Source organism: Pristiophorus japonicus, chromosome 3 (genome assembly GCF_044704955.1).
Source record: "Pristiophorus japonicus isolate sPriJap1 chromosome 3, sPriJap1.hap1, whole genome shotgun sequence".
Taxonomy (NCBI): domain Eukaryota; kingdom Metazoa; phylum Chordata; class Chondrichthyes; family Pristiophoridae; genus Pristiophorus; species Pristiophorus japonicus.
The window spans coordinates 22,873,964-22,889,789 of NC_091979.1; the positions used below are offsets into that span (position 1 = coordinate 22,873,964).

At 48.6% G+C, this 15,826-nt stretch overlaps 1 protein-coding gene across 4 annotated transcripts in view; it reads right to left on the reverse strand.

The window, feature by feature from the left end:
* The window catches only part of hspbap1 (hspb associated protein 1), a 234,476-nt gene that overhangs the window by 89,727 nt on the left and 128,923 nt on the right, over positions 1-15,826 (reverse strand). The gene's annotated exons all lie outside the window — the stretch shown is intronic.

Consider the following 15,826-nt stretch of genomic DNA (forward strand, 5'->3'; position numbering starts at 1 on the left):
GGGGGAAGAGCGGGTCTCGGTTGGGGCGGGGGGGAGCGGGTCTCGGGGCGGGGGGGGGGGGGGGGGGGAAGAGCGGGTGTCGGGTTGGGGCGGGGGGGGAGCGGGTCTCGGGTCTCGGTCGGGGCGGGGGGGGGGAGCGGGTCTCGGAGGGTGGGGGGGGGGAAGCGGGTGTCGGATCGGGTCTGGTCGGCGGGGGGGGGGGGGGAGCGGGTCTCGGGTGTCGGGTCTCGGTCGGGAGCGGGTCTCGTGTGTCGGGGGGTGGGGGGGGAAGCGGTGTCGGATCGGGTCTGGTCGGCGGGGGGGGGAGGAGCGAGTGTCGGGTCTGGTCGGGCGGGGAGCAGGAGCTGGCCGTGGGAGGAGCCTCATTCACGCAGCCCCAGTGAGGCCATTGGGCCAGGGCTAGGGGCTGCGTGCCTCGGGCCCCTCCCACGCAGTTCGGCGCCTAGAGCTACTGCACTTGCGTGCCGACTGTAGCGCGCATGTGCAGAGGTTTTCAGCGCAGGGACCTGGCTCCGCCCCCCCACAGCTCGTGCTGGCTGCGCCGAGTGCCACAGGACCTGTAAGTCGGTGGAGAATACCGAGGATTTTTTTAGGCGCCGTTTTAGGCGCGAAAAACGGGCGCCCAGCTCGGAGTGGCGCCCGTTTTTTTTCTTGTGGAAACTTGGGCCCTTTAAGTGCACATCCAAGTATTTTTTTTTAAAATGTGGTGAGAGTTTATCCTTCTCTTTTTTGAACAAGGGTGTAACATTTGCCACCCTCCTGTCCTCTGGCACCGCCCTTGTATCTAAGGAGGATTGAAAGATTGTGGCCAACACCTCTGCTTACTTCTACCATTACTTCCCTCACCAACCTAGATTGCAGTGAGTTCCAGACCCCCACCACCCTCTGGGTGAAGAAATTTCCCCTCAAATCCTCTCTAAACTTCCCTCCAATTACTTTAAATCTATGCCCCCTGGTTATTGACCCCTCTGCCAAGGGAAACAGGTCCTTCCTATCCACTCTATCCAGGCCCCTCATAATTTTATACACCTCAATCAGGTCACCCCCCAGCCTCCTCTGATCTAAAGAAAACAGACCCAGCTTCTCCAATCTTTCCTCAATGCCAAAATTCTCCATTCCAGGCAACATTCTTCTAAATCTCCTCTGCACCCTTTCCAGTGCAATCACATCTTTCCTGTAATGTGGTGACCAGAACTTCATGCAGTACTCCAGCTGCGGTCTAACCAGAATTTTATACAGTTCAAGCATAACCTCCTTGCTCTTGTATTCCAGGCCTTGACTAATAAAAGCAAGTATTCTGAGACTGTGACCCCTGGTTCTTGATTCCCAGCCAGGGGGAAGCGTCCTCCCTGCATCTACCCTGTCAAGCCTTGAAAGTATTCAATGAGATCACTTCTCAATCTTCTAAACTCTAGAGAATACAGTCTGCTCAATCTCTCCTCATGGGACAATCTTCATGAAAGAATGTTGGCAAGTAAAATCAGGAAAAACACAAAGATGTTTTATCAATACATTAAGAGCAAGAGGATAACTAGAGAAAGAGTGGGGCCTATTAGAGACCATAAAGGAAATCTGTGTGTGGAGGTAGAAGATGTGGGTATAATTCTTAATGAATACTTTGCATCTATGTTCACAAATGCAAAGTATTCATTAAGAATCATACCCAGATCTTGTTCACAAAAGAGAGGGACGATGCAGACTTTGCAATGAGGGAGGAGGAGTGTGAAATATTAGACGAGATAAACATAGTGAGAGAGGAAGTATTAAGGGGCTTGCCATATTTGAAAGTGGATAAATCCCCAGGCCCGGATGAAATGTATCCCAGGCTGTTAAGAGAAGCAAAAGAGAAAATAGCAGAGGCTCTGGCCATCATTTTCCAGTCCTCTCTGGCTATATTTGCTAGAGTTTATAAGATTGAGAGGTGATGGAAATATGTGACTGCACTGGAAAGGGTGCAGCGGAGATTTACAAGAATGTTGCCTGCAGAATTTTGGCTATGGGAAAAAATTGGAGATGCTGGGTCTGTTTTCTTTTGAACAGAGGAGGCTGAGGGGAAACCTAATTGAGGTGTATAAAATTATGAGAGACCTGGATGGAGGGGATACGAAGGACCTGTTTCCCTTGACAGAGGGGTCAACAACCAGGGGGCATAGATTTAAAGTAATTGGGTGGGTGGGGTGGTATAGAGGAGATAGGAGAGGAAATGTCTTTACCCAGAGGGTGGTGGGGGTCTGGAACTCACTGCCTGAAAGGGTGGTAGAGGCAGAAAGCCTCACCACATTTAAAAAATACTTGGATGTGCACTTGAAGTGCCATAACCTAAGGGGCTACAGAAGCACGATGGGCCAAAATGGCCTCTTTCCATGCTGTAGATTTCTACGACTCTATGACTCCCCCCCATCCAGGAATCAGTCTGGTATTACACTCTCTATGGCAAGGATATCCTTCCTTAGGTAAGGAGACCAAAACTGTACACAATACTCTCTAGGTGTGGTCTCACCAGGGCCCTATATCATTGCAGTGATATCTTTACTCTTGTATTCAAATCCTCTTATAATAAAGACCAACAAACCATGTTCTTTCTGAATTGCTTGCTGTATCTGCATGTTAACTTTCAGTGATTTGTATACAAGGACACCCAGGTCTCTCTGAACACCAATATTTCCCAATCTCTCCTTTTCTGTCTCCTTCCAACGTTGATAATTTCACATTTCTCTACATTATATTCCATTTGCCATGTTTTTGCCCACTCACATAGCCTGTCTATATCACCTTGAATACTCTGCATCCTCCTCACAATTTACATTCCCACCTAGCTTTGTGTCATCAGCAAACTTGGATATATCACATTGATCCCCCTCATCCAAATCATTGATATAGATTGTGAATAGCTAAGGACCAAGCGCTGATCCTCGCAGTACCCACTAGTTACAATCTACCAACCCGAAAATGTTTTGTGTCTGTTAATCAATCCTCAATCCATGCTAGTATATTACCCCCAATCCCATGAACCCTAATTATGTTTAATAACATCTTGTGTGGCACCTTATCGAATGCCTTCTGAAAATCCAAATACCATCCACTGGTTCCACTTAATCTATTCTGCTAGTTACAGCCTCAAAAAATACTAACAGATTCATAAAACATGATTTCCTTTTTATAAATCCATGTTAAATCTGCCCAAACCTATTATTTTCTAAATGCCCTGTTACCGTATCCTTAATAATAGATTCTAGCATTTTTCCTATTACTGATGACAGGCTAACTGGTCTGTAGATCTCTGTATTCTCTCTCCCTCCTTTCTTAAATAGCGGGGCTACATTTGCTACTTTACAATCCGTGGGAACTTTTCTAGAATCTGTGGAATTTTGGAAGATGACAACTACTGCATCCACTTTCTCTACAGCCACCTCTTTCAAAATACAAGCATTTTGTATCAGTCTTTACAGTAGAGGACACTAACACTATTCTGACAGTGGATAGTCAAGGGGCTACAGGGAGGGAGGAACTTAACACAATCAATCACAATCACTAAGGAGGTGGTACACAGTAAGATAATGGGACGAAAGGCAAATAAATCCCCTGGACCTGATGGCTTGCATCCTAGGGTCTTAAGAGAAGTAGCGGCAGGGATTGTGGTTGTAATTTACCAAAATTCCCTGGATTCTGGGGAGGTCCCAGCAGATTGGAAAACTGAAGATGTAACGCCCTATTTAAAAAAGGAGGCAGACAAAAAGCAGTAAACTATAGACCAGTTAGCCTAACATCTGTGGTTGGGAAAATGTTGGAGTCCATTATTGAAGAGGCAGTAGCAGGACATTTGGAAAAGCAAAATTCGGTCAGGTAGAGTCAGCATGGATTTATGAAGGGGAAGTCATGTTTGACAAATTTGCTGGAGTTCTTTGAGGATGTAACAAACTGGATGGATAAAGGGGAACTAGTGGATGTGGTGTATTTGGACTTCCAGAAGGTATTTGACAAGGTGCCACATAAAAGATTACTGCATAAGATAAAAGTTCACGGGGTTGGGGGTAATATATTAGCATGGATAGAGGATGGCTAACTAACAGAAAACAGAAAGTCGGGATAAATGGTTCATTCTCTGGTTGGTAACTAGTGGGGTGCCGCAGGGATCAGTGCTGGGACCCCAACTATTTACAATCTATATTAACGACTTGGAAGAAGGGACTGAGTGTAACGTAGCCAAGTTTGCTGATGAAGATGGGAGGAAAAGCAACGTGTGAGGAGGACACAAAAAATCTGCAAAAGGACAAAGACAGGCTAAGTGAGTGGGCAAAAATTTAGCAGATGGAATAATGGGCCCAAGTTTCCACAAGAAAAAAAACGGGCGCCCCTCCGAGCTGGGCGCCCGTTTTTCGCGCCTAAAAAAATCCTCGGTATTCTCCACCGACTTACAGGTCCTGTGGCACTCGGCGCAGCCGGCACGAGCTGTGGGGGGGGCGGAGCCAGGTCCCTGCGCTGAAAACAGTGCCGGGACCTCTGCACATGCGCGCTACAGTCGGCACGCAAGTGCAGTAGCTCCAGGCGCCGAACTGTGTGGGAGGGGCCCGAAGCACGCAGCCCCGAGCCCTGGCCCAATGGCCTCACTGGAGCTGCGTGAATGAGGCTCCTCCCACGGCCAGCTCCTGCTCCCCGCCCGACCAGACCCGACACTCACTCCCCCCACCCCTCCCCCCCGACCAGACCCGACCCGAGACCCGCTCCCCCCACTCCCTCCCGCCCCGACCGAGACCCGACACCCGCTCCCCCACCCCGACCCGAGACCCGCTCCCCCGCCCCGACCCCCGCCCCGACCCCCGCGCCCCGACCCGAGGCCCGCTCCCCCCCCACCCCGACCCGACACCCGCTCTCTCCCCCCCCCCCCGACCCGACACCCGCTCTCTCCCCCCCCCCCCCGACCCGACACCCGCTCTCTCCCCCCCCCCCGACCCGACACCCGCTCTCTCCCCCCCCCCCCCCGACCAGACACCCGCTCTCTCCCCCCCCCCCGACCCGACACCCGCTCTCTCCCCCCCCCCGACCCGACACCCGCTCTCTCCCCCCCCCCGACCCGACACCCGCTCTCTCCCCCACCCCCGACCCGACACCCGCTCTCTCCCCCCCCCCCCGACCCGACACCCGCTCTCCCCCCCCCCCCACCCCCGACCCGACACCCGCTCTCTTCCCACCCCGACCCGACACCCGCTCTCTCCCCCCCCCCCGACCCGACACCCGCTCTCTCCCCCCCCCCCCGACCCGACACCCGCTCTCTCCCCCCCCCCGACCCGACACCCGCTCTCTCCCCCCCCCCCGACCCGACACCCGCTCTCTCCCCCCCCCCCCGACCCGACACCCGCTCTCTCCCCGCCCCCCCGACCCGACACCCGCTCTCTCCACCCCCCCCCGACCCGACACCCGCTCTCTCCCCCCCCCCCGACCCGACACCCGCTCTCTCCCCCCCCCCCCCCGACCCGACACCCGCTCTCTCCCCCCCCCGACTCGACACCCGCTCTCTCCCACCCCCCCCGACCCGACACCCGCTCTCCCCCCCCCCACCCAGACCCGACACCCGCTCTCCCTCCTCCCCCCCCCGACCCGACACCCGCTCTCCACCCCCCCCCGACCCGACACCCGCGCTCTCTCTCCCTCCCCCTCTCCCTCCCCCCTCTCTCCCCCTCCCCACCCTCTCACCCTCTCACCCTCTCACCCTCTCACCCTCCCCACCCTCTCACCCTCTCCCCACCCTCTCACCCTCTCACCCTCTCTCAGCGGCACGAACGCTGCAGAATTCTCCCTGGCTGAAGCACTTTCACACAGGTAGGAAGATGGTTTATTTAATCTTTTCTTGGCTTATAAATGTTTATTCAGGTTGAATTTATTTGTATAATATTTGTAGGATTTATTGTCAAATTTAATGAGTTCCCTTCCCCCCCACCTCGTTCTGGGCGCCTAATTTGTAACCTGCGCCTGATTTTTTAATGTGTAGAACAGGTTTTTTCAGTTCTACAAAAATCTTCACTGGCGCCATTCTACTTTAGTTTGGAGTACATTTTCACTGTGGAAACTTTCAAATCAGGCATCTGTGGCCGGACACGCCCCCTTTTGAAGAAAAAATTCTGTTCTAAACTAGAACTGTTCTACCTGACTAGAACTGCAGAAAAAAAAATGTGGAGAATTGCGATTTCTAAAATAGTCCGTTCTCCACCAGTTGCTCCTAAAAATCAGGCGCGGATCATGTGGAAACTTGGGCCCATAATGTTGGAAAGTGTGAGGTCATGCACTTTGGCAGAAAAAAATCAAAGAGCAAGTTATTATTTAAATGGAGGAAGATTGCAAAGTGCCGCAGTATAGCCGGACCTGGGAGTTCTTGTGCATGGAACACAAAAGGATAGTATGCAGATACAGCAAGTGATCAGGAAGGCCAATGGTATCTTTCCCTTTATTGCAAAGGGGATAGAGTATAAAAGCAGGGAAGTCTTACTACAGCTATACAAGGTATTGGTGAGGCCACACCTGGAATACTGCGTGCCGTTTTGGTTTCCATATTTATGAAAGGATATATATCACAAAAAGGAATGTATATTTGTTGTAAATTATGTATTAATTATTTAAATGCTAGCCATTGCTTGTCCACCATCATTTAATGTAGTTTCCCAATCTACCTTAGCCAACTCGCCCCTCATACCTACTTAGTTTGCTGGTTTAGATTTAAGACCCGTGTTTCGGATTTAACTAAATCATTTTCAAACTTAATATAAAATTCGATCATATTATTGTCACTATTCCCCAAGGGCCCCTTTACTACAAGGTTATTAATTAACCCTTCCTCATTGCACAATACTAGATCTAAAATAGCCTGTTCCCTCGTTCGTTCCTCAACATACTGATCTAGAAAACTATCTTGTATACAATGCATGAATTCCTCCTCCACACGATTACTGCAGTCCATATGTAGATTAAAGTCCCCCATGATTACTGCATTACACTTGTTACATGTGCCTCTAATTTCCTGATTATTACTCTGCCCTCCATTACAACGACTGTTTGGAGGCCTATAAGAAACTCCACCAATGTTTTCTGCCCCTTGCTGTTTCTTAGCTCCACCCAAACTAATTCTACTTCTTGATTTCCGGAGCTAAGATCCTTTCTCTCTACTGTCTTTATCCCATCCTTTATTATCAGGACTGCCCCTCAACCTTTTCCATTTTGCCTCTCCCTTCTAAAAGTTAAGTATCCTGGAATATTTAGCTCCCAACCTTGGTCACTTTGCAACCACATCTCTGTAGTGGCTATTAGATCAACCCTATTACTTTCTATCTGCGCTATTAATTTATCTATTTTGTTGCGAATGCTTTGCGCGCCCAGGTATAGTGCCTTTAGCTTTGACTTTTATCTATTTCCCCCTGAAGTCACCTTAGTCACTGATGCCCTATTACCTTTGTTATTCTCTCTGTTCCTTCCTGATCCACTCTGATTATTTTTACCCAAAACTCTACTCTGCTTTGGAACTGTGTAATTTTTCTTGCTGCTTTTAAATTTACTCTTTCCTGAATCCTCCCACAACTCCCCACCCACTTCATTAGTGAAAAGCCCTGACTACTGCGCTAGTTATGTGATTCGCCAGGACACTGATTCCAGCCGGGTTTAAGTGGGGCCCATCCCAACAGAACAGCTCCCCTCTTTCCCCAGTGCCGGCGCCGGTGCCCCACAAAGCAAAGCCCCTACCTCCCCACACCACTCTTTTAACCTTCTAATCTGCTTATCCCTATGCCAGGATAACTGGATCCTCCCATTCCCAGTCCAAGTTCTTCTCCAGCCGCAAGGGGATGTCTTTAACCCTGGCACCGGGCAGGAGCACAACTTTCAGAAATCCCGGTCGCGGCTGCAGAGAACCGTACCTATTGCTCTGACTATACTGTCCCCGACCACATCTACATTCCCTTTCACTCCCCCCACTTGAATGGCCTCCTGCACCATGGTGCCATGGTCAGCCTGCTCATCCATCCTGCAGACTTTTCCCTTATCCACACAGGCAGCAAGAACCTCATACCTGTTGGATAAGGATAAATGCTGAGACACCTCCAGCATTGTACCTGCTGTCACACGCTCCTGCCCCTGGCCACCAACCAGACATGTACCACTACCTAACCGAAGGAGCGTGACTGCCTCCTCGATGCAAGTGTCCAGGTAATTCTCCTCCTCCCTGATGCCCAGCAATGTCTGCACCTCAGACTCCAGCTCAACAACACTGAGCTGAAGTTTCTCAAGATGCAGGCACTTACTGTAAACGTGATCGTCCGGGATCACAATGCTCTCCACCAACTCCAACATGCTGCAGTTGCTCTATTTAATTACATTTGCATTTAAGTAACTTATAGTTTAGTTGCTTGAATACTTAAGTCATCTAGATTGTTATTGGTAATGAAATTAAATATCGATCTGTAAGATAAAGCACTATTAGTGTGGGCAAAAAGCAGCAACTCCTTACCCCCCTTCTCCAAATTCCCACTCTTTCCAAATTCCCAAATAAAACACTCCGTTTAATGCCACTGTGCAGACTGCTCTGTGCTCTGCAGAACTGTTTACTTTTATACTGTAGGAGCCTCACCCAACTTGATTGAGTTTTTTTAATTAGATGAGAGGATGGATGAGGGCAGTGCAGTTGATGTGTATATGGACTTTCAAAGGCATTTGATGAAGTATCACATAATAGGGTTGCTTGCAATATTGCAGCCCACGGAATATCATCTGCAGTCCCTCGGAATCGAAGAAGACTTGCTTCCACTCCTGAAGTGAGTTCTTTGGTGGCTGAACAGTCCAATACGAGAGCCACAGGCTCTGTCACAAGTAGAACAGATAGTCGTTGAGGGAAGGGGTGTGTGGGACTGGTTTGCAGCATGCTCTTTCCGCTGCCTGCGCTTAATTTCTGCACGCTCTCGATGTTGAGACTCGAGGTGCTCAGCGCCCTCCCGGATGCACTTTCTCCACTTCGGGCGGTCTTTGGCCAGGGACTCCCAGGTGTTAGTGGGGATGTCGCACTTTATCAGGGAGGGTTTCCCTGTAACGTTTCCGCTGCCTACCTTTGGCTTGTTTGCCGTGAAAGAGCTCCGCGTAGAGCACTTGCTTTGGGAGTCTCGCGTGAGGCATGCGAATTATGTGGCCTGCCCAGCGCTTGATGAAGTATCACATAAAAGGGTTGCTTGCAAAACTGCAGCCTACGGGATAAAAGAGGAAGTAACAGCATGGATATAAAATTGTCTAAGGGATAGAAAACAGAGTTGTGGTGAATGGCTGTTTTTCAGACTGGAGGGAGGTATACAGTGGTGTTCCCCAAGGTTCAGTACCAGGACTATTGCTGTTTTTGATATACTGTACATTAATGACTTGGACATACAGGCCACAATTTTAAAATATGCAGATGACACGAAACTTGGAAGTGGAGTAAACAATGAGGAAGATCGTATTAGACTTCAAGAGGGCATAGATAGGCTGATGGAATGGGCGGACACGTGGCAGCTGAAATTCAACACAGAAAAGTCTGAGGTGACACATTTTGGCAGGAGGAATGAGAGACAATATAAGCTAAATGCTACAATTTTGAAGGGATGCAAGAACAGAGAGACCTGGGGGTCCTTTGAAGGTGGCAGGGCAAGTTAACAAAGCAGTTAATAAAAGCATATGGGAACCTGGGCTTAATAAATAGAGGCAGAGAGTACAAAAAACAGGAAGCTATGCTCAACCTACATAAAAAACGAGTCAGCCACAGCTGGAGTATTGTGTATAATTCTTTAGGAAGGACGTGAAGGCTTTAGTGAGGGTAAAGAGATTTACTAGAATGGTTCCAGGGATGAGGGATTACAGTTACGTGGATAGACTGGAAAAGCTGGGGTTGTTCTCCATAGAGGAGAGAAGGCAAAGAGGAGGTTTCATAGCAGTGTTTACAATCATGAAGGGTCTAGATAAGAGTAAATAATGAGAAACTGTTTCCAATGTCTGAAGGGGCGATAACCAGAGGGCACGGATTTAAGGTGATTGGCAAAAAAAAGATGCGACATGAGGGAAAACATTTTTTTTCCACAACGAGTGATTAGGATTGGGAATGCACTGCCTGATAGAAACATAGAAAATAGGTGCAGGAGTAGGCCATTCGGCCCTTCGAGCCTGCACCACCATTCAATAAGATCATGGCTGATCATTCCCTCAGTACCCCTTTCCTGCTTTCTCTCCATACCCTTTGATCCCCTTAGCCGTAAGGGCCATATCTAACTCCCTCTTGAATATATCCAATGAACTGGCATCAACAACTCTCTGCGTCAGGGAACTCCACAGGTTAACAACTCTGAGTGAAGAAATTTCTCCTCATCTCAGTCCTAAATGGCCTACCCTTTATCCTAAGACTATGTTCCCTGGTTCTGGACTTCCCCAACATCGGGAACATTCTTCCCGCATCTAACCTATCCAGTCCCGTCAGAATCTTATACGTTTCTATGAGATCCCCTTTCATCCTTCTAAACTCCAGTGTATAAAGGCCCAGTTGATCCAGTCTCTCCTCATATGACAGTCCAGCCATCCCTGGTGAACCTTCGCTGCACTCCCTCAATAGCAAGAACGTCCTTCCTCAGATTAGGAGACCAAAACTGAACACAATATTCCAGGTGAGGTCTCACCAAGGCCCTGTACAACTGCAGTAAGACTTCCCTGCTCCTATACTCAAATCCTCTCGCTATGAAGGCCAACATGCCATTTGGCTTCTTCACCTCCTGCTGTACCTGCATGCCAACTTTCAATGACTGATGAACCATGACACCCAGGTCTTGTTGCACCTCCCCTTTTCCTAATCTGCCGCCATTCAGATAATATTCTGCCTTCGTGTTTTTGCCCCCAAAATGGATAACCTCACATTTATCCACATTATACTGCATCTGCCATGCATTTGCCCACTCACCTAACCTGTCCAAGTCACCCTGCAGCCTCTTAGCATCCTCCTCACAGCTCACACCGCCACCCAGTTTAGTGTCATCCGCAAACTTGGAGATATTACACTCAATTCCTTCATCTAAATTGTTAATGTATATTGTAAATAGCTGGGGTCCCAGTACTGAGCCCTGCGGCACTCCACTAGTCGCTGTCTGCCATTCTGAAAAGGACCAGTTTATCCCGACTCTCTGCTTCCTGTCTGCCAACCAGTTCTCTATCCATGTCAGTACATTACCCCAATACCATGCACTTTGATTTTGCACACCAATCTCTTGTGCATGACCTTGTCAAAAGCCTTTTGAAAGTTCAAATACACCACATCCACTGGTTCTCCCTTGTCCACTCTGCTAGTTACATCCTCAAAAAATTCCAGAAGATTCGTCAAGCATGATTTCCCTTTCATAAATCCATGCTGACTTGGTCCAATCCAGTCACTTCTTTCCAAATGCGCTGCTATTTCATCCTTAATGATTGATTCCAACATTTTCCCCACTACTGATGTCAGGCTAACCGGTCTATTGCAATAGTAGCTTTCAAAGGGGAATTGGATAAATACTTGGAGTGCAAAATGCAGGGAAATAGAATTATGTAATCATAAAGCCCAACATTGGCAATGACCTGGAGCAATTTTTTTTGGAGTACGTTGTTTTTTCTGGCGTAAGTTAGAAAATGCCATTTTCCCCAAAAAATTTGCTCCAGAGTAAGTCAGTTAGGTACGATTTTTTCTAAGTCACTTTTTTTTTTCAAATGTTCCCAGACACTTAAGCCAGTTTTGGCCAATTATGCCACTTTGGCGAGCGAAAACGTACTCCAAATCCACTTAGGTCAGCGTATGTGGCCAGCTCTGAAAAATCTTGCGGGCAGTTAAGAAAAAGCAGCGCACATTCAGCAGACATTAGGGCAGGAATAGGGGAGGGAAGGGAACTGGAGAGGACCTCAACAACCAAGCAGCAAACATTAAGGAAAAGCTCAAACCAATGAAATACAACAAAAAAAAGTAAATCCTATCTTATCTTTAAAGTCTGCCCGGGAAAGGCAGCGGGCCGGCATGTGTGTGAGGCCATTCGGCCTGGGATAGGGGAGGGAAGATGCACAGGATAAGTGCCAGCTTTGTGTACCGGAGAAGTTGCAGCTGCTAGATCTGCGCTTTTCATTGGAGGTGGGGGGGGAAGAGAGCCCGCCGAGTGACCGGAGATGCGATGCTCTTTAAAAATGGCAGAGTGCCAAGTTTTCTCTTTTTACTGCACATGCGCGCGCGAAGGTGCCGGCACTGTTTTCGGTGCGTGCATTTGGCTCCGCCCCCTACTTCACCAGCGACGCCAGGCTAGGACTCCGGAAACTGTACACAGCAGCCAGGATGGGGCGAGTTTTACCCGGCACCGTTTCCAGCGCGCAAAGTCGGCGCACTTGAGGTCCGTACGCCGACAAAACTGCTTGGGGAAAATCTAGCCCGTCGAATGGTTACCGCACAGAAGGCGGCCATTTTGCCTGTCAAGCCGTGACAGTTTTATGCAGCAATACTTTAAGTCCCACTCTCCTGTTCTTTCCCCGCAGCCCTGCAATTATTTTTCCTTCAGGTACTTATCCAATTCCCTTTTGAAAGTCACGAATGAATCTGCCTCCATCACCCTTTCAGGCAGTGTGGTCCAGATCATAACTACTCGCTGTGTAAAAATGTTTTTCCTCATATCCCCTTTGGTTCTTTTGCCAATCACCTTAAATCTGTGTCCTCTGGTTCTCGACCTTTCCGCCAACGGTAACAGTTTCTCTCTATCTACTCTGTCTCGACTTATGATTTTGAACACTATCAAATCTCCTCTCAACTTTCTCTGCTCCAAGAACAACAACGCCAGCTTCTCCAGTCTATCCACATAATGGAAGTCCCTCATCCCTGGAAACATTCTCATATATCTTTTCTGCACCCTCTCTAAGGCCTTCACATCCTTCCTAAAGTGTGGTGCCCACAATTGAACACAATACTCCAGATGAAGCCGAACCAGTGTTTTAGAAAGGTTCATCATAGCTTTCTTGCTATTGTACTCTATGCCTCTATTTATGAAGCCCAGGTTCCCGTATGCTTTTTTAATCGCTTCCTGTCCAGCCACTTCCAACAATTTGTGCACATATAACCCCTCGTCTCTCTGTTCATGCATCCCCATATAGAATTGTACCCTTTAGTTTATATTGCAGCAGTCGGAGAAGCGGGAGATGGAGGATCGAGGCCTATAAAAGGCCAGGAGCAGCAGCAGTCGGGAGCGGGAGGTCGAGGATCGAGGCCTATAAAAGGCCAGGAGCAGGGGCAGTCGGGAGAGGCAGTCAGAGGAGCGGGAGGTCGAGGATCGAGGCCTATAAAAAGCCAGGAGCAGAGGCAGTCGGGAGCGGCAGTCGGGAGGAGCCAGCTGGTGCAGGGACAAAAGTCAACAAAGAAGTCATGAGAAATCGAAGTGTGCCGTCATAGCCAAGTGGGTAAGTGATTGGCTGGTGGATTGGTGAATATTTAATCTTTTTCGTTTTCTTTTTCTTTTCTAATCAGTAGGAAACCTTGTCATTGTTGCCAAATTAAGTTAATTTAAGGGTTACGTCATGACAGGAGAGCCCAGACCCGTGTCATGCTCCTCCTGTGCTATGTGGGAAGTCAGGGTCGCTTCCAGTGTCCCTGACTACTGTGTGTGCATGAAGTGTGTCCAGCTACAGCTCCTGACATACCACATTCGGCACTGGAGCTGCGCATGGATTCACTCTAGAGCATCCTTGATGCTGAGATGTCGTGAATAGCACATTTAGCGAGTTGGTCACACCGCAGGTAAAGATTACAAAGGCAGATAGGGAATGGGTGACCACCAGTCAGAGCAGTGGAAGGAAGGAAGTGCAGAGGTCCCCTGCTGTCATCTCCCTCCAAAACAGATATACCATTTTGGGTACTGTTGGGGGAGATGACTTATCAGGGGAAGGCAGCAGCAGCCAAGTTCATGGCACCATGGGTAGCTCTGCTGCACAAGAGGGCAGGAAAAAGAATGGGAGAGCTATCGTGGTAAGGGATTCTATTGTAAGGGGAATAGACAGGTATTTCTGCAGCAGCAATCGAGACTCCAGGATGGTATGTTGCCTCCCTGGTGCAAGGATCAAGGATGTCTCGGAGCGGCTGCAGGGCATTCTGGAGAGGGAGGGTGAACAGCCAGTTGTCGCGGTGCATATAGATACCAACGGTCTCGGTAAAAAACGGGATGAGGTCCTCCAAGCTGAATTTAGAGAGCTAGGAGTTAAATGAAAAGGTAGGACTTCAAAGGTAGTAATCTCAGGATTGCTACCAGTGCCTTGTGCTAGTCAAGAGTAGAAATAGCAGGATAGTTCAGATGAATACGTGGCTTGAGAAATGGTGCAAGAAGGAGGGATTCAAATTCCTGGGACATTGGAACCGGTTCTGGGGGAGGTGGGACCAGTACAAACCGGACAGTCTGCACCTGGGCAGGGCTGGAACCGATGTCCTAGGGGGAGTGTTTGCTAGTGAGGTTGGGGATGGCATAAGAACATAAGAATTAGGAACAGGAGTAGGCCATCTAGTCCCTCGAGCCTGCTCCGCCATTCAACCAGATCATGGCTGATCTGGCCGTGGACTCAGCTCCACTTACCCGCCCGCTCCCCATAACCTTTAATTCCCTTATTGGTTAAAAATCTATCTATCTGTGACTTGAATACATTCAATGAGCTAGCCTCAACCGCTTCCTTGGGCAGAGAATTCCACAGATTCACAACCCTCTGGGAGAAGAAATTCCTTCTCAACTCTGTTTTACATTGGCTCCCCCGTATTTTGAGGCTGTGCCCCTTAGTTCTAGTCTCCTCGACCAGTGGAAACAACCTCTCTGCCTCTATCTTGTCTATCCCTTTCATTATTTTTAATGTTTCTATAAGATCACTCCTCATCCTTCTGAACTCCAACGAGTAAAGACCCAGTCTACTCAATCTATCATCATAAGGTAACCCTCTCATCTCCGGAATCAGCCTAGTGAATCGTCTCTGTACCCCCTCCAAAGCTAGTATATCCTTCCTTAAGTAAGGTGACCAAAACTGCACGCAGTACTCCAGGTGCGGCCTCACCAATACCCTGTACAGTTGCAGCAGGACCTCCCTGCTTTTGTACTCCATCCCTCTCGCAATGAAGGCCAACATTCCATTCGCCTTCCTGATTACCTGCTGCACCTGCAAACTAACTTTTTGGGATTTTACGTTTTAAAGTTTAATTTGTTTTAATTGCCGGTGCTTTTAGTGTCCCCCTCCCCTTTTATAGGGGGCACTTGGAAAAATTTGATTTTAGCGCCCAAAAAAAAACCAAAAAAAAAAGAAAAACACAAAAAAAAACACAAAAAAGGAAAAAAAGGGCCTTGTAAATGTCTGCTGTGTCATCCAGGGCGGGTGGCACGGTTTAATGTTTTTTTATTTTACAGATAAACTCAAAAGAGTTTCATGCACAAAGACCCCCAGGTCCCTCTGCACCGCAGCATGTTATAATTTCTCCCCATTCAAATAATATTCCCTTTTACTGTTTTTTTTCCCCAAGTTGGATGACCTCACACTTTCCGACATTGTATTCCACCTGCCAAACCTTAGCCCATTCGCTTAACCTATCTAAATCTCTTTGCAGCCTCCCTGTGTCCTCGACACAACTCGCTTTCCCACTAATCTTTGTGTCATCTGCAAATTTTGCTACACTACACTCTGTCCCCTCTTCCAGGTCATCTATGTATATTGTAAACAGTTGTGGTCCCAGCACCGATCCCTGTGGCACACCACTAACCACCGATTTCCAACCCGAAAAGGACCCATTTATCCCGACTCTCTGCTTTCTGTTCGC